Source organism: Triturus cristatus, chromosome 11 (genome assembly GCF_964204655.1).
Source record: "Triturus cristatus chromosome 11, aTriCri1.1, whole genome shotgun sequence".
Classification (NCBI taxonomy): domain Eukaryota; kingdom Metazoa; phylum Chordata; class Amphibia; order Caudata; family Salamandridae; genus Triturus; species Triturus cristatus.
Window position 1 is genome coordinate 1,114,395,887 of NC_140594.1, and position 18,361 is coordinate 1,114,414,247.

An 18,361-nucleotide genomic window follows, 5' to 3' on the forward strand; every position below is an offset into this window, starting at 1 on the left:
TGTACGCCAGGCCTGGCGAGCAGAGAGGCAGTCTCTCGTGAAATGCCTGGGACTTTCCAGCGTTCCCTGTAATCCTACAGGCCATAAGACACAGAGATCCTGCTAGGACCAGGTGATGCGGGTTGCGCAGGGGATCCCGGAGGAGATCAGGAAACAGGGGTAGAGGGATTGCAGAATCCGAAGAATGTTCCATCCGAGCTGGAAACCAAACTTGAGACCTCCAGACGGGGTGGTCACTGTCAGATCCGCCCGCTGCCTCTGTACCTGTGTGGATAACCTCATTATCATTGCAAACGAAGGGGACGCGTACCCCGCTTCTGTGCTCCAATCCTGGAGAAACGTGTCTGTAGCCACCGCATTGAGGTGCGGGTGCCAGCTGCAATACCTGTCCAACTGGAAGTCCAGCCAAGATGCAAACAGGTCTATCGAGAAAGGGCCCCATCTGTTCTGGAGCTGCCGAAACACCCTGCCGTGAAGCTTCCATAGGCTGACATCTTGCCAATGTCAGGAATGACAATCTGCCACCTGACTGGATTTCCCTGGAAGGTGTTCTGTGGATACTGAAATCCGGTTGGCCAGGCAATAAGTCCATAGGGGTTGCGCCAGGTCCAACAGACTCTTTGACCTTGTTACCCCGAAGTGGTTGGCATGACTCACTGCCGCCACATTGTGCATCTTGAGGAGGACCGAGCACTGGACCTTTCCCTTGGTCCAACACCTGACTGCAAAGGAACGTTCCATTAGTTCCAGGCAGTTGATGTGGAGTGTTTGTTCTGCGGAAGACAACTTTCTGCCTGTAGCAAAGGCCCTGCAACGTGCTCCCCCAACCTGAGCCGCTGGCATCTGACTATCACCAGATCAGGCAGGGAGCCAAAAATCCACAAGTGCAGTTCCTCCTTCGCCTCGATCAAGAGGGGAACCAACTGGTAATAAGTAAGACCCAGCGAAAGATGGGAAGTCTTTAACCATTGAAATGCTCGATAATGGAGGGGCCTGGGAAGATGGCCTGTATGGAGGATGAGAGGAGTGCCATAATATGTGCCAGCTGGTGTAGCGAAATCTGTGGTTTGGGCAGTGCTCTCTTCAATTTATGTCTTATCTTGGCCAATTTGTGGGAAGGAAGGCCAAGAGTAGCCTTAACTGAATCTATCAAAAACTCCAGGAACTGCAAAGATTGGGATAGGATGAGAGAGGACTTCTTGTTGATCACAAATCCTGGAGACTCAAGAAGATCAACAGTCATCTGCAAGTGTTCAACCACCCATACTGGGCATGGATCCAGGATCAGAATGTCGCCCAGGTAGACGATCAGCAGTACACCCCAGGCTTGCAAGTGCTCGACCGCTGGCTTCAACACCTTGGTAAAATACCAAGGAGTGGAAGGTAGACAGAAAGGAAGAGATGCAAACTTGAATACTTGAGCTTTCCACTGGAATTGTAAAAAGCGCCTGTGAGGAGGAAAGATGGATATTGTTAAATAGGCGTCCTTCAGATCCAGGTGAACCATCCAGTCGGCCACTTGCAAAAGATCTCTGAGGAGATGATGGATTCCTTCCATCTTGAAGTGGCAGTAGTTGAGTCACTCGTTGAACTCTTTTAGATTAATAACTGGACGTTGACCTCGGTCTGCCTTCTCCACCAGGAAGAGGTTGCTGAGAAAACCTCTGAGATGCAGTGTAGTCTGGACAATCTCGCCCTTTTTCAAGAGCTATGTGATTTTCTGAGCTACCAGGTTTGCCGGCTCCTGTGAAAAAAACAGGGCTTTTGGTTTGTGTGAAATGGGAGAAGGCGAGCAACGGCGGACCACAGTAACCGCACTTACCTGCTGTATTCCCTTGTAAATTTATCCAAAGGTAGTTCAAGTCAGTGTGCACATACAACTCCTGCACCTGTCGTCGTTGGGTGCCAGCTGCCAGGCAGAGAGAGAACTAAACCAAAGTTGGAGTGGTGCACTACTCAAGTGATATTCTCAATCATTCATGTTGACTTGTTTCGTTGTATCAATAAATCCTTTATTTTCAATGTCATCCAACAATAAAATGTTCCAGCCAACGCGTTTTGTTCATTAGATAATGAACTTCTTCAGGGCGATGAAGAGTGTGTAATCGGTGGGGAGAGATGATCCTTAGATCCCATGTATTTTCATAAGAGAAATGTGAGCTTGCTTCAGTATGCTCGTAGTGTTAGTTGTCAAAGTTTTGCATGCGCAAAATAATGCAATTGAACAGGCCTCCTTGATAAGGGCCAGGAACCGTGGTTCTGTGGTGCTGAACTCCACGGTCAGTCCTGTTCGGGTCAGAGTGGTTTCGGTTTGTGTGGTTGAACTGGTACACCATAAAACTCTATCTGCAAACCTTTCACTGTTTGGAGGACCCACAGATCTGATGAGATAACCACCCAAATTGGCAAAAAGTGTACTAAACGACCCCAACTTTTAAACCCTCTGAGCATTGTACTCTCACCTTGAGAATTACTGTAGGTGCCATTGCTCCTGGAACCATCTCCAGCACCCTGACGACGGGGGTGGGATCTTGTAGGGTCAAAGTTCCCGAATCTTGAGGAATCCTGCCACTGGCCATGGAGGGAGTCTGTCCCTCTGGTGGAGGCTTGATGGAAAGATGTGGTCAGACGAGCGCCCCCTACCGCGACCAGTAAAAACACGGGGTGAAAATGCATTTAATTGATGTTTGGGCCTTGTCCAACAAATTGAAAGTATTAACAAACTTTCCTAATTCACAAATGAATGCCTCCCCAAAAAGATTGCCCTGGGTTATACGGCCTCCCTCTGAGGTCGACAGCTCCCCCATTTTTGGATCAATTTTAATCTGGAGCAACCTGCGCCACTTCATTGAGATTGTACAATTGGCCTACCCAAGGAAAATTATAGCTCATTGGGCCCAACTGGATAAGGACACAGGAGACACTAGAGAAACCGATGCCTTAGCATCTTCCGCCATGTCCATGTCCATGGCACAAGCACATGTCTTGAAGGAAGGAAGGGTTTTTCCCTTTACGCATTCCTCGTCACACGTCAGGCGTGTCTAGCAGTTTCCCTTCAAAAAGAATCAGACTGTTATTTCCAGCGCACACCTGAGGCAAATAAACTTGTATATTCCTCTTGCTTCGTCCACAGGGTTTTCCCTTTGTTCTTTGACTCCAGTGTAGCGGTTCATCCGTGGAGCAGCTGTTGATTATTGGGCAGTGCATCCTAAGGCTTTAAGGCAACAAGCAAGCCTTGGCCCATACAAGTGATATTTGGCTATCATTCAAACACCTGTCCCCAGTCTAGGAATTGTCTTGTGTTCATTATATCATTGCCACTTATTTCCCTTGAACACCATGGCAGGTGAGTTTGATGCTTGGGAGTCCGTGGAGGAGGAGCACTCACTGCTCTCCATCCACGTGGAATTGGTGGTTGCTATTGATGCATCCCTGGAGAGGGCAGTTTCCTCGGCTCTGGAACCTTTGAGCTGCAGCATAATAGAGCTCACTGTCAGGCGCAGTGTGGTACACTCATCATAGAAAGACTGGAGGGAACCCCCTACTGGTGCAAAAGTGTCCTCCAAGGGTAAAGGCAAAGCCAGATCTCCTAAGACCGACACCTCTTCAGATGCCTTTGAAAGGTTGCGCCAGGCCTTTTTTTAAGCGATGCCTGGATGATCAAAAAGGCACGAGAAAATTCTCAGCCAGGCAATACCCCCAAGGATGATTCCTGTCCCAAAAGAGGGGCAAATGCTTATACTGGGGACGACACTAATAACCCAGATCGGGACTCAGACGATGAGCCTGGTGCGAGCAGACCCGGGTGACCGGAAGGTGGCGCCAAGAAGCCACGGCTGGATGTTCCTCAGAGTCATGACTCAGCAGATATCTCAGGTATGCTTAACCCTGAGGATATATACCACCTCCGCTCGGTGGATTGGATACCGGCGCCTGCCATGGCGTCTTACATGGCCAGCAGATTAAGAAACATATGGACCAAGAGGTCCGCAGTCGCCTAAAGACAGACTGTCTCGGCCATCCCTGGTGAATAAAGTGGCTCGAACCCCAGAATAACAACGTTCATTACAAAATTAATCAAAGAGCCTAAGAAGGGGTTGGACCACTCCTGGCAGTCCTGGCAAGATAAGGTCTGTCTTGGATGTGCTGGGGCTGCTAACCAAAATATTGGACATGGCGAAAGATGCCAGGGACACAGGCCACATGATTGACCAAGTGATCTTTTCGGGATGGGTGCAGAGAGCCCTATGTTTTCTTGGAAATGCGAACTGCCCACTATCAACAAAGTGTTGATCAAGATTGAGCCCAAACTGGGCGAGTTGGCCACCACAGAGGCACCCATGGCAAACGGGGGTCTACCTTTTATGAAAAAATTGTCCATTTTGTCAACACCTTCTCTTTAGACAGGGTCCAGCAATCTATTAAAAAGGTCTTCAGCCAGTAAATGTCTGGGGGGCCGGCCGTTCATAGAACTCCAATCCCATAAACTCCAGACGAAGCGCTCTATGCAATGGCAGAACAAGAGGAAGTTCAGAGGGTTCTATACCTCGGGAGGCCATGTCAGAGGAAGCAGCGGAAAGGGCAACTTCCGTGGACCCAGCAACGCACCTGGTCGATCCACCGGCAAGGAATACCCCTTTTTTCCTACAAGAGGTGGGGGGAAGACTGCAATAGTTCAGCCACAAGTGGGCGTCCATTATAAAATGGGTACTACAAACTGTGACATGTTTTCATATAGAGTTCCACGGGACACCATACCAAATTCCATGACCACATCCTCTAGTTTTCTCACAGGAGGGAATACAGGTGGTAAACAGAGCGGTGCATGATCTTCTACACAAAGGGGCCATCGTTTATTTGGTCCTTCACCCTAAGGGTTTCCTGAGCAATATCTTTCTAATTGAAAAGAAGACAAGGGATTCAGGCCAGTGGTCAATTTTTGAGACTTCAACCAATGGATGGTGTATCGCCACTTCAAAATGGAAGGAGTTCACCTTCTCAGAGACGTTTGTTACCAAGAGGGTGGCTCTACAACCATATCAGTCTGACCGTAAACACCTATGGTGTGAGGTACCACAGGGGTCGGCCTTAAGCCCATTGCGATTCAACATATATTTGGCCCCCTTATTTGCTCCCATAGCCAACTAGGGGGTGAAAGCGATTTCCTACGCTGACGACACCCAGTTGGTATTCCCCTTTAAGGATCAGTCAGAAGATTCTTTTTGGAGCTTTAAGGGTTGTCTGGGAGACGTTGCTCACTGGATGAACAACAACAAACTCTAGTTGAATGCTGACAAAACGGAAGTGATGTTCTTTGGCAAAGACCAGTCCCCTGCTGCAGATCTCTGGTAGCCAGAGGAAATGGGCCCCCCACCCGTCCCGGCCGGCAGCGCCAAAAATTTGGGAGTAAAATGGCAGACTGATCTATCCTTTTCGGCCCAAATTCAGCAGGTGACAGCTGCCTGTTTCAGCAGTCTGCGAAACCTGTGAAAGTTCATACACCTACTGCCCGAGAACTGTCATCTGGTAGTAGTCCATGCCACAGTTACGTTCCGCCTAGACTATGCCGATGGCCTCTATTTGGGTCTTCCGGCTTATCTGGTAAAGAAACTACAAATGATTCAAAATGTGGCTGCAAGATTAATCAGACGAGTCCCATTTCGGCAGCATATCTCTCCGCACATCAAAGAGCTACATTGGTTACTGGTAGCCAATAGAATTACATTTATGGCCTTAACTCTAGCTTTTTGGGCGGTACATAGATCATGCCCCAGCTACCTGAAGCGGAGATTAGGAGAGTACAAGCAGACTCGATCTCTGAGGTCTAACTCCCAGAACCCGCTTTGCATCCCCCCCCCCCCGAGTTAAGAAAGCTCGGTTAGGTGGCAGATCCTTCGTGTACGAGGCATCCAGGATATGGAATCCCCTGCCCAACGCCTTGCGCCAGATTGGCGGTGAAATGCAATTCAGGAAAGCAGCAAAAACATGGCCTCGGAGGTAGCTGTTCGCGCTCTATAAATGGCTGTATTATTATTATTATTACTATTATGATTGGATGGTACGGATTGATCTAAACGACGCCTACCTGACAGTACCGATATTTCCTCCCCACAGACAGTTTCTACAGTTTCAGTGGGACGGACACATATACATGTTCACCTGTCTGCCGTTCCGTCTGTCTTCAGCGCCTTGGTACCTCACCAAGGTGTCGAGGGCCGTCAGGGAATGGCTCCGGGCAAGGGGCGTATGCCTCATAGTGTGCCAGGAGACGTCGATCTTACTCTCTCAGCTCCGGATGAATCAAGCCTTATTGCAAGATCCAAGTTTCATCCTGAACGAACAGAAATCAGAATGAGTGCAAGAACAACAAATGACTTTCCTGGGTTTCGAGATCGATACGTTACAACAATGTCACAGGTTACCCCAACAGAAGATTTGTTTGAATCACAGGGAGCTGCAATGAACTCTGGTGAGAGAAAAAAATTCCCTACGCCACTTAGCCTGGATCTTTACAACACCTGAAGACGCAGTATCTACATCAAGGCCTCATGTACACTCAGCAGATCTCCCTTTCCCAGGAAGTACGCACAGAGCTTCACTGGTGGCTCAAACATATGCAGACCTGGAACAAGAGAGCCATCTTCAGGTCGGCCCTGGATCTGGTAATCAAATTAGACACCAGTTGACAAGGTTGGAGCGCCCGTTGTTGAGATATCACCACAGGCGGTCACTGGTCGTAGCATGAGGAGTCTCTGCATATCAACTGTCTGGAACTTGTGGCCAGATCCTTTCCGTTTCGGAACCTTGCGGCCAACAAAGTATCCTGCGCCATCTTATTGAAGATGGACAAAATCTCTGCGGTGAGACATAGCAATCGGTTAGAGGGCACAAGATCCAAGTTATTGGCAGACTTGGCCAAAGATTTCTGGAATTATTGCTTGGTACGCAAGCTGTCAGTCATAGTGGAATACCTGCCAGGGAAGCTCAATCAGACGGTGGACTGGCATTCCAGACACCTACAGGACTTCAGTGCCTGGAAGCTGGACCCCTCTATATTTCAGAGCCTGGTGACTCGGTGGGGTCCATGTCAAGTTGACTTCCTTGCGTTACGTCTCAACTACCAGATTCCTCGGTTTTACTGCTGGCATCTGGATCCTCTCGCAGAAGCAACGGATGCCTTCCTGCAAGACTGGAGCCAGTTTCAGGGATATGTGTTTCCCCTGTTCTCCATGACAGCCAGGTTCACTTCACTGGTCCAGCAGCAGAAGGCAGAAGTGATCTTGGTGACTCCGTGTTGGAAGTCTCAAGTTTGGTATCTAGTTCTTCTGGACCTTTCTATGGATTTTCCAATCCAACTTTCCCTAACTCCCCGCCTGCTGACAAGCTCTCATGGTGACTTGCACCCTCTGGTTCAGGAGAGTACACTCAAACTCATAGGTTGGAAGATTACTGGGGCATTGGGATACCCGGGCCTTTTGGTGAGGGTTTCCTCCCTTATCAGAAAAGCGCGGGCAGAATCTACAGTCAAACAATATAGATCTACATGAAGAAAGTGATCACGCTGGTGTTTGAAATGGGGTTTGGATCCCGTGAGGTCAGATGTAGTACACGTAGTCAACTACTTGTCGGAATTGGTCAACAAAGGTTTGGCTTACTACTCAATTAATGTGAGTAGATCTGCAATTTAGGCAGGCCACATGCCCATACATGAGGTCCTGGTAGGAGAGCATCCACTGGTATGTAGATTAAGGGGATGTTAATGTGGTGCTAAGACTACTGTAATCATGGTAAGATAATTCCTACCTTTCCTGTAAGGAGCTAACAGGTAAGCTAGTGGTACTACTTTGTCTCATCTCGTGTAAACGAGTGTCAGGTGTTCGTGCTCTGGAAGTCACTTCATGTATGTTCACCCTGGAGAGAGTGTCACAATTGCTCAACTAACAAAGTCGAATGGCAGGTTGGTCGATTAACCAGCCTCTCCGTGTCACCCAAAATTGTGTGTGGTGTGATGCCTCAGAGCATATGAATCCATGACTGAAGAATATCGACCTCCAGGTGTGTCACAACTTTTTCTCTCATTCAAGAAGCCTTTCAAACAAGTATCTGCCACCACGATTGCCTGTTGGGTGAAATGGGTGCTTCAGGAAGCAGGTATTGATTCTGCGGCCTTCGGCGCTCATTCCACCAAGGAAGCTATGGCTTCGGGAGCTTTCTCCTACAGGAGTCATCTTGAGGACATCGTCAGAGCAGCGTATTGATCCTCAGACTCCACTTTTAAGGCATTCTACTTCAAGCCTATCACAGGCATGGCTTTTCTGGTGGCCAATCAGCTTTGAACTAGCATAATCTGAGCCTCTGGTCCTGACATAGAATATAAAGTTTCCTAGCTATCGCAAAGGAAGGTTTCAATTCTATTAAGGACACGGAGGTGAGGATTATCTCTCCCAATTTTTGGTCATAATTTTCTTATCCTCCCACGATGTACTGAAACCTCCATGTTGGATAAGTATAGCTGTTTCCAGGGGATTAAGGGTGAAATGACTACAATGGGTTAGTAATGTCATTGTAAATTGATAATTAGTTGTCAATGACTGACTTGGTTCTGTGTTATGTTATGTTAATACAATTTGTAAAGCGCATATATACCCTTGAGTGTCTTGGCACTATATTCCTAAGTAGGAAAAGCCTAGTTATTGAAGAGCCAACCTTGTAGCTGTTTTCTAAAAGAGATGAGGGTGCGGAGAGCTCTGATTCAGGAGGGCAAGATGTTCCAAAGCTTGGCAGTTCCAACCACGAAGCTTCTACCTCTGTAGATTCTAGGCATAGTCAAAAGGTTCGGTCCTAGCGATCGCAATTGTCTGCCAGAAGTGTATATCCACAAGGGATGTTTCAGAAACCCTGGGTCTATGTTGTGAAGCCCCTTAAAGGCTATACACAGATCCTTACATTTTGTTTGGCTTCTAACTGGCAGCCAATGCAACTGCTGTATTACTTTAGTTACCAAATAAAATATAGGGGTCCCAGAGAGAATCCTCGCAGCCGCATTCTGCACCATTTGAAGCTTATTGAGTTTTTTTTCCTGAGTATTAATGAATAAACTGTTGCAGTAATCCAATTTAGAAAGGACTAATGCTGTGATTGTCTTTCCTGCCTCTACCGGAATAAATGGAAAGAGTTTTTTAAATCATTCTAAGCAGATAAAAACAGGAAGAGACCAAAGAGTTGACTTGGAGTTTGTAGTTAAATTTGTCATCTATTATAACACCCACATTGTATGCCTTAGCTGCTGGAATGGGAGGAGATCCCAGTTCTTCCGGCTATGCTACCAGCTAGAGGACCAGGCAGGGAGTAAGTTCCAAACACAATCACCTCAGGTTTATTAGAGTTTAGTTTGAGGCAGTGTCTAGACATCTATGAACTAATTGCCAGCATACCATTATGAAAGGTGACCAATGCATCTAAACCATTTTTGAAAAGGGACATAACTATTTGGGTATCATCAGCATAGGAGGTTAATGCCAGGTCAAAGGATTTGACTAAAAGTGCCATCTCTGTAACAAAAATATTGAACAGTGTGGGACTGATAGATGAACCCTTTGGAACCCCACAGAGAAGAGAGAAAGTGGCTGATTCGAAACTGCCCAGAGTTAATGATTGTGCTCGATCAGTCAGGAAAGATATCAACAGGGATTTAGCCCTCTTCTTGATGCCTAAGGTGGTGATATGGTTGGTCAACGTCCCGTGGTCAAACGTATCAAAAGCAGCTGATAAATCGAGAAGAATAAGTGCAGCCGCTCCACCTCTGTCGAGTGCGACCCTTATCTCCTCGGTGGTTTTGATCCGCGCTGTCTTGGTGCTATGGCCGGATCTGAAACCAAATTGTGTTTCATCCAGCAACTGGGTTATCTTGAATATACTGTGTGAGCTGACTATTCATCACGTTTTCAATGAGTTTAGAAGGTAGAGGGAGAGGCATGATAGGTCAGTAATTATTGGGATCTGTTGAGTCTAAGTTTGGTTTCTTCAGCAATGGAAGAATGGAGGCCTTCTTACACTGAGCCAGAAAGACTCCTGAAATAAACATAGTATTAACCTCTTCTGTGCCCATGACAAGATAGTCTCGTCATGGAGCACGGTCGCGCTGTGCCCATTACGAGACTATCTCGTCATGAACCCCACCCGCGTATGCAACGCCCGGCACAGGAGGGGGAAAGGGCGTGGCGCCGAAGGGGTTAAAGTTGGCTTCCAAATTTGCGGCTATTAGGTCCGGGATAAGTTTCATGACCGACGGGGGGCATGGGTCAGTGACTCAGACTTAGCCTTGCTCACCATAGTGGCCATTTGTTCATTAGTGACCGGAGAGAATTCCGTGAAAGTGCAGGCTTCGGGCCTCTCCTTGCCCGAAGTGCATAGAGTCTCGCAGAGGAGGAAGCTTCAAACTTAGGGTAAATTTTGTTTACTTTTGCCTGAAAACACTGGGCTAGAGAGTCGCAGAAAGCTTGTGTGGCAATGTTAGAATGATTATCTATTGGTGACACAAGTTTAGACACCACCTGAAACAGTTGTTTAGTGGAATCATGTGCGGATTATTTTTTCTGTGTAAAATAATCACTTTTTTCCTTCATTAGGAGACGTTTATATTGAGCCAAAGCCTGCTTATAGCATGTTGTCTATTTGGGATCGTAGTGCAACCGCCAGCGTCTTTCTTGTCTCCTACATTGCTGTTTTACAAATCTAAGAGCTTCGGAAAACCACGGGGCAGATGGAGTTTTCCTGTTTTCAGAGACTTTCTTATATGGGACTAATCAAGAGAAGGCGGCTTGAAGCCAATCTGTGTAGCTGTGGGAGGCATGCTCTGTGTCAGGAAAAGGCACAGGTTGGGTGTTAATTAGCTGTTGTTTGAGGATAGAACTAATAATGTTTTTCCAGGAGTGAAGCTGCTTGGGAAGACGTGGCCTGATATAGGAAGGTCGTTCCAACACATTTATCTCAAATAATATGGCGTGATGGTCAGACCAAGCTAAAGGAAGAACCTCCTTTAAAGTGGTCAGCTCATTATTGGTAAACAAACCGTCTAGGGTGTGTCCAGCTAAATGAGTGGCTGTTTTGATTTTTTATGTGAGCCCTAATGATCCTAATATGTCCAGGAGGGTTACTGTATCCTTATCAGAAATAAGATCTAAGTGGAAATTAATATCACCTAATAAGGTGAAACTTCTTTAACAGGCAGTGGCCTCTAAGAGGAACCCAAGATTGTCCCAAAAATCTCCCCCAGGTGCAGGAGGACGATAGAGGAGCTTGACTTTAAATGATTGTTTCTTTGAGAGTGCTATATTAAATAAACATGATTCACATACTGAGGAAGGAGCCATTTCACCCATCACTAGAAACCTGTCGCGGTATATCAGTGCAAACTCAGCACCTCTTTTCTTGGGTCTATCATGTCTGTACACTGAAAAGCCAGCATTGGTTGCTGTGCAAAAATCAGCATATATGTGCGCTCTTCAACACTGCGGACCTTCCCAGGAGGGCAAGTGGCCATTGGGGTAATTGTGGTCTCACTCTGGCTTTATTGGATTCCCCTACTTTAGGTCCTGTTACCGACACTCATCGTAATATTATCATTGTTTCCAACCCTAAGGGAGATGAAACAGCCCGACTTTGTGTCGCTCTTATCAGCGCGTGTTCCCTTCCGAAACACAAAAAGTTAATAGCCGAATTGATAGATAACCAGCAACTGGACTTCCTATTTCTCACGGAAACGAGTGCCTACACAGAAATAAACTGCAGGGCTGTCAGTCCGTGCTCAGGAAGAGCATTAACACATATTGTTGTTTTCTCTGATGTTTTTGGATGATGACATATGTTATGTGACTTAGAATTGAGGCTGAATATCCTTTGTTTTCTACAGGGTCGGATCAGAAACAAGAGTATTGATAGGAAAGCAGGATGATGCGTGTTTCACCCAAAGAAAGAGGAAGTGCTGTTCGCTGATGTTGTTTATATGGTACTGTCTCTATGGTTGTTTTCTTTTCATTACAAAGACTCATGGGATATTTAGTCTTCTATAATAAATGTGTTGTTAAGGGTTCTGAGCGGAAATAAAATGGAAGAGACAAGCATAATTCTCGCCGCCGCGTCCTTAATAGAATTGAAGCTTTCCCTCACTATAGATAGAACATTTCATATTCACTGATAAAAGTAACACAAACAATATCTGCTAGGTTTTTGCATGCAGAGTGTAAAAATAGGCAGCTTTCCCTAAAAAAATCCTTTTCAGGCATACTTTTTCTAATGGCTCAGAAAATGTTTCTACATAAATGTAAATATATTATTGCTTATGATTATGTGTAAGAATAGTTTATCAATTTGAGCAGCAAAGGATTCTAGTCCGCTCCATCCTACCACGCCGTCTTTCACAGAGGCCATGCCCCTTAAAAGAGCCGTAGTTATTTCCATGGCCAAGCCCTGTCATGTCCTTTAGGCTAGTCCTATCATGTATACCACTCTTTACATGCCTTATCCCATCCACACGACAATACCGGTTCTGAAACAGGTGACCATTTACCAGGGTCTTAGTATTCTATCATAATACCTGTACCTGACGTACATAAACATGCCCTCAGGCAATGCAAAATTATTCTGTATATGGGTCACCACTTTTTTCATCCTTGGCCAACAGCCCGCTGTGCATGATTGCATTGTTTTAGAAAACATTTAGGATTGTTTTCAAAACGTATCGATTCTAGACGAAACCCTAGAGTGACCACTCTAGTATATAAGACCCTTATTCCCCCCTGCAAATTAGAGGAGGATTCCTTCCATGTTGACATGTGGTCATGCATGCTGAATCTTCGACACGCAGCGGTCTGACATCCCTTGCGGGGTGTCGTCCTCGGAGCAGAGATGGGGTCCTTTATTCTCTAACATCAGGTGAGGGGGTTGGTTTTTCCCTAGAGGATTCTTGGTTATACAAATATATACCTATAAACATATACATGCTACACCTACATATCTAGGCTAGGCACATTTAGGCAAATTACATAGGGCACACCTTATAGGAGTATAAAAATGCTACTGATTTATCTGAACTGTATATCTTCATCTTTTTAGCACTATGGTAGAAATGTATCTACTCTTTACCATATTAGTACTTGCGATTTCTTTCGTATGCTTCTGTCTCCTGATTGCCGCAGCAAATATGTTTTACACAAGACTGACGCTGGTGCAATAAATACTTATTGAAATGTCCTAATCACCATCCTGTTTATTGTCTGAGAATAAGTAAGCACGAGTGACTGAGCGAAAAGTACTGTACTGTTTTCCATGATCCCTGAGGAATCGGGGTTGTCATGTTCAGTGGTAGCCAGAAACTACCTACACCACTGTAAGATACAAGGGTGTGGTAGTGGCACTGTAGAGCTAGCTGGTCTAACGGCTGACATATCCTGTGGGGGTGTCCGGAATCAGTTAGGACACCAAGCCCTCAGTTTAGGTCATCCAAAACGCGCAGGTCCTAGGGATTCTTAGGAACTGCACAACAGAACCTTAAAATTTGAAGCACTAGTAACATTTCATGGCCCCACCCCTTATGAGACCCGCACCTTTTCCATCCCGCTTAAAGCACTGTGTAGGCATGTGTGTGAGTAAAAGTAAACGTCAAATGGCGTGTGATGCCACTTCTGCTTCCCTTGGCATTTTGGTGAGTTGATAGTAGAGTGACCAACGTTCACAGGCTGCACTCATCCGGGCTGGTCAAAGGTCTTCAGGCTCAGCTGAGTCTATAAAGTTCAGTACAAAGAGGAGCAGTCAGTGCGCGTATGTGCCAAAAGGCAAACACCGGGAGACACATCCTGACACAGGGTTTAGGATCAAAGTCCTGCAGTGCTTTGTATATATATTTGCACATGTAATAAATAACCTCGTGTTGGTACACCCTGTAAGGGATATGTCCCGGTCACAAGCATAAAACTCCCTGGAGGTTTGAATTGGTAACTCTCATCTCATCCTTCTCAGATCCAGAAGTCTGGCTGTCAGAGCAAGGCCGGGAGAGCCCAGGCACTCTCAGAGTGAACAGAGTCCAGCAAGAATCGAGAGACGAGGCAGAAGCATTTAAAATAAAGTCATATATCTGAGAGAACAAGAGGGGTGGAAACAGAGGGGGCAAGACACAAGGAGGGAGAGTCTTGACTGCAGAAGATAGAGGCGGGAGAGGGTGATGGGAGGCAGAGGTACAGAGTATGAGAGAGCAGAGTAGTCGAAGAGAGACACAGGGAGGAAACAGAGAAAGTGAGAGGATAGGAGAGAAAGAGGGAAGGGAAGACCCAGATAGGGCGAGATCACCTTTGAGGACGAGATGCTGCTGGTCTTTGAGTTCCTAGCTGCCCTGCAGGTCTGCGTCCTCATTGCACAGTTTCTCAGACAGCGATGGATAGTAAGAGGGCTCCAGCCAGGGCCAACTCCTGTCCCCTTCTTTGGAAACCTGCTGGCGACAAATTTTAACCTTTATTATGACACCCTCCTACAGGTATGTCTTTCAGACTATTAAACGAGAATGTAATTTTCTTCTGTTAAAGTGTGTCGACATACTCACTCACGCACGCGTGTACCTTCCTCTGCAATCCTCAAATGACATGTTCCGCTACTACCCCAAAGCCTTATGCATCACACTATATATCCGCTAAATATTCCTACTGGAACACATAGCTAATCATTCCCAACTGTCAGATCTCTATTGGTCTTTTTCACTACTCATTGGCTGCTCCTGTGGCCCCTCTTCCATCCTCCCCTCCCTCCACCTCCTAGTGCATCGTCATGGACCACGTCAGCAAGTCTTCCATTACTTTATCATCCATTCCAACTTCCCTCATTCTAAGTTTCACCACTAGGGACCACTCTGATAGGTCATTCACCCATGATGCTACCGTTGGCCCCTCTAGTTGGATGCAGGGGGTGGCTAGGTGCCTTTTAGCCAATGCCAACACCAGTGGAGCAAATCCATGTTGCCTTCTCATTCCTATGGCTTTTGGTATGATTCCCAGAATGTAATATGTGACTATAGCATTTATGGCTGTATTTGTTATTATCTTTAGTCCATGAGACACCCAAAGACAGTAGTCCACAACCTTTGCACACAGCCGTGTCATATGTGCAAACGTGACCTCGCGTTTCTTGAACCTTGGGCACATAGGAGATCTATGAGGACATTGAAATGGGTCAGTTTGAGCCAGGCCTTGCCATGCACACTGAACCAGTGCACATGTTGTTTCAAATTACCAACACTTCCACACTGTCCGCATCCTATAGATGACTTTGTTTCATTAAAATCTTTCGTTTATCCTCTTCCAGGGTTCTCTGTGAGTGTGAATAATTAGTCTACGACTCTGCTACATTTCCAGAAATACACCCAACGTTGATATAGTGTATGGGGCACTTGGGAACTCCATCCAGTTCCCTGTGGCGTAATTGTCAATTTTGCATATTGTTGGAGCTGTCTCCGGTGAACCCCAAATAGATCATGAGCCTTTGTGAAGGTGACAAGTATGTCACACATATATAGGTCTCCTAGAGTATGACGACCACCTTACCTCCAGAGTGCCATGGTCATATCTTTGCTAATATTTCTGAACGACTACAACCCTGTAATAGCTTAAGATCTGGAGAAAAGGGGACCCCACAGCACTCTGTTCACCTCTACTTCCCATGCATAAGACATCTGTTGAATAATGTGAGGGCAACACTTAGGGACACGCCCCTCAATCAAAAGTAACAGCAAGTTCTCCTCCCCAATGTTTCTGTATCAATCTTTTTTCCAAACAGCTGCCTTTTCACACCATCTAGCAGCATGCTGTAGCTGTGCTGCCAGATAATATAACTCTAGATCAGAAAGGTGAAGGTCTACATCTTCTGTGCCCATTTTCAAAATATCCACTCTAACCCTACTTCTCCTACCAGCCCATAAGGATGAGATCGGTAAACTATCGATGTCCTTGAATGCTGCACCTGGGATATCACACAATGGGTTTCGAAGTGTATGCAGGCAGCGGGGGAGAAACACCATCTTGGCCACCAGAATCCTACCCATCACGGATAGAGGATGTGCATTCCAGAATCTCACCGAGGCTGTAGGACCATCAAGTACCCGTCCCACATTATTGTTATATTATTCATCAGCCGTGTGCACTATCTACATGCCTAGATATCGAAATGTGTCTGTTTCTCAGCACAGACTTACATCTGAAAGTTCCTCCAGTGCCAACTTTGCCAGCCTGCCCATGAGAAAGAAACCTGTTATCTCTCTGGTGACTTTCAAGCCAGACACATGACAAACTGCTCTAGTGTTTGTATTAGGATGGGCTCAGAAGTATGTGGTCTTGTAAGGTATACCAGTGTAGCATCAGCATACGTCGACACCGTGTGCATCATGTCTCCTTTACTTATTTCCCTGTACTGTAAGGCTGTTCTCTGTCTAATCACCAGCGGCTCCAACATTAAAGATGATGAGGAGCAGCTGGTGCAAATCAGGGCATACAAATTCTCCCTACTTCCACGGATAGAGTAATTTCACAGATACACGCACATGCACTCATCACACACTTGGGCCCATTTCACTAACATACACTCGATTACTCTATCAGCATTGAACCTGTGGAAAGAAAACTCTAAACACCCTGTATCTACAGTGAGGCCAATAGGATCAGTTTGATACTGTCCTGAGTCATGATCTAAACAACAATAATCAAAATAGAGTACTCAATAATCGACAAGAAATAACCACCAACACTGTAATTAAAATAATGGTACTTTATCTAAAATTAGATCAAAGAAAATCAATCAAGCAAAATCATTATTCTCATAGTTACCTATTCTAGCTAAATGTCATAAATGGGTCAGGACAGGTCTCTCAGTAGAAGTCTCCCGAGTCGCCGTCCTCACAGCATCGATCCCCACCAACGCAGGTTTGGGAAGAAGTGGCCTTAGACCCTCTCTAGGCTAACAATACTTATAGCAGATCTTACAAATTAAAGAAACATAAAATGTTCTGAATATCCGTTGAACCGCTGAGCAGAGCGAGCAGGAAAGGATGTAGCATCGCTACATTTGGAAAATCTCCGCTCAGAAAAATCACAAAAATAAAAAGACGGAAGAAGGAAACTCGAGTTTTACAAATGTTTCTTTTGCGCACACATTTCCTCGGAACCACCACTGTAATCACAAAGTTCATTGTGGCTCTCTTGTCCTCCAAGGTTATTTGGACGCTTGCCTGGAGTCACTGTCATCACGGAAACTTTCAAACTCCAGCAGAAGCCATGGTCAGGTGACTTTCAACCATGTTCAGCAAGGCCCTCTCATCCGAATTTGATCACTCGAGCACAGGCTGTAAACGGCAGCCATTTTATCATAGGCCAAAATGGACCATCTTAATTAAAAGAGACAAAAACAACGTTACCACAGCATAGTGATTGAACAGTGTTAACCCCACTAATACCCTTATGTGTATGTAATTATCTAGCCTTTTGCAACACAATAAAGCATTAATACACGTTATTTCAAAAGCGTTTTTGTGCTTTAAACAAACAGCACTTAGCAACATGCATTTAATCCAACCTGCACATTATTATTAAGCAACATATATGCACTCCCACGTGTAATTTCTCTTGTTAATTCGTGTTGGTTAATCAGAATTTTTACACAAAACAAATAATTAATGATTACAGATTAATATTTTATTTTTCGACATATAGACAAAACTGGAGCTTAAAAACCCAATAAATTTTCAACAGAAAACTCTGCTCCAGCACAGCCATGCCTGGTCTATGAGCCAGACTCACCCTAGCTGTTGGCTTAGCATATAGAAAATTGACCTAGCCCACAAACCTCGGTTCAAATCCCATTCTTTGGATACTTATAGCATACATTCCCAGTCCAAGCAGTCAATTGGTTTTTCAACATCAAGCGCCATTAGGGCACCGCCAGCATCTATCTGCTCCATGGCATTGAATATCTGATCAACATACATTATATTCATAAGCGTACTACGACCAGGGATAAAACCGCACTGATCTTCATGTACCATGGAACCTATGAACTGCAGTACCCTACTGGCCAGTACTTTATCTAGTGTTTTTTCATTCATATTAATCATTGACAGAGGGGTCAATAACAACTTAATTGCTTTTGATCGCTGACAGATTTTGTTACCACCATTAAAATTGCTTCTCCTGTTGCATTAGGAAATCCAGCCTTTTGTTTAGCTTCATTATATACCTCTAGTAGGTTTTTCAAAGAGTTTTTCAAAATAGTATGTACACAGAAGTCCTTCCTCTGGCATGCATTCTATTGCTTCTAATATTTCCTCTCT

At 45.5% G+C, this 18,361-nt stretch overlaps 1 long non-coding RNA gene across 2 annotated transcripts in view; it reads left to right on the forward strand.

Annotated features, from left to right (window-relative positions):
- LOC146786125 (uncharacterized) overlaps positions 1-18,361 on the forward strand; it is an 82,312-nt gene that overhangs the window by 15,972 nt on the left and 47,979 nt on the right. For both annotated transcript variants that reach the window (XR_014970853.1, XR_014970854.1), the window contains one exon: positions 11,912-12,007. This is a non-coding gene — a long non-coding RNA (uncharacterized LOC146786125). The remainder of the gene's footprint in view (positions 1-11,911; positions 12,008-18,361) is intronic.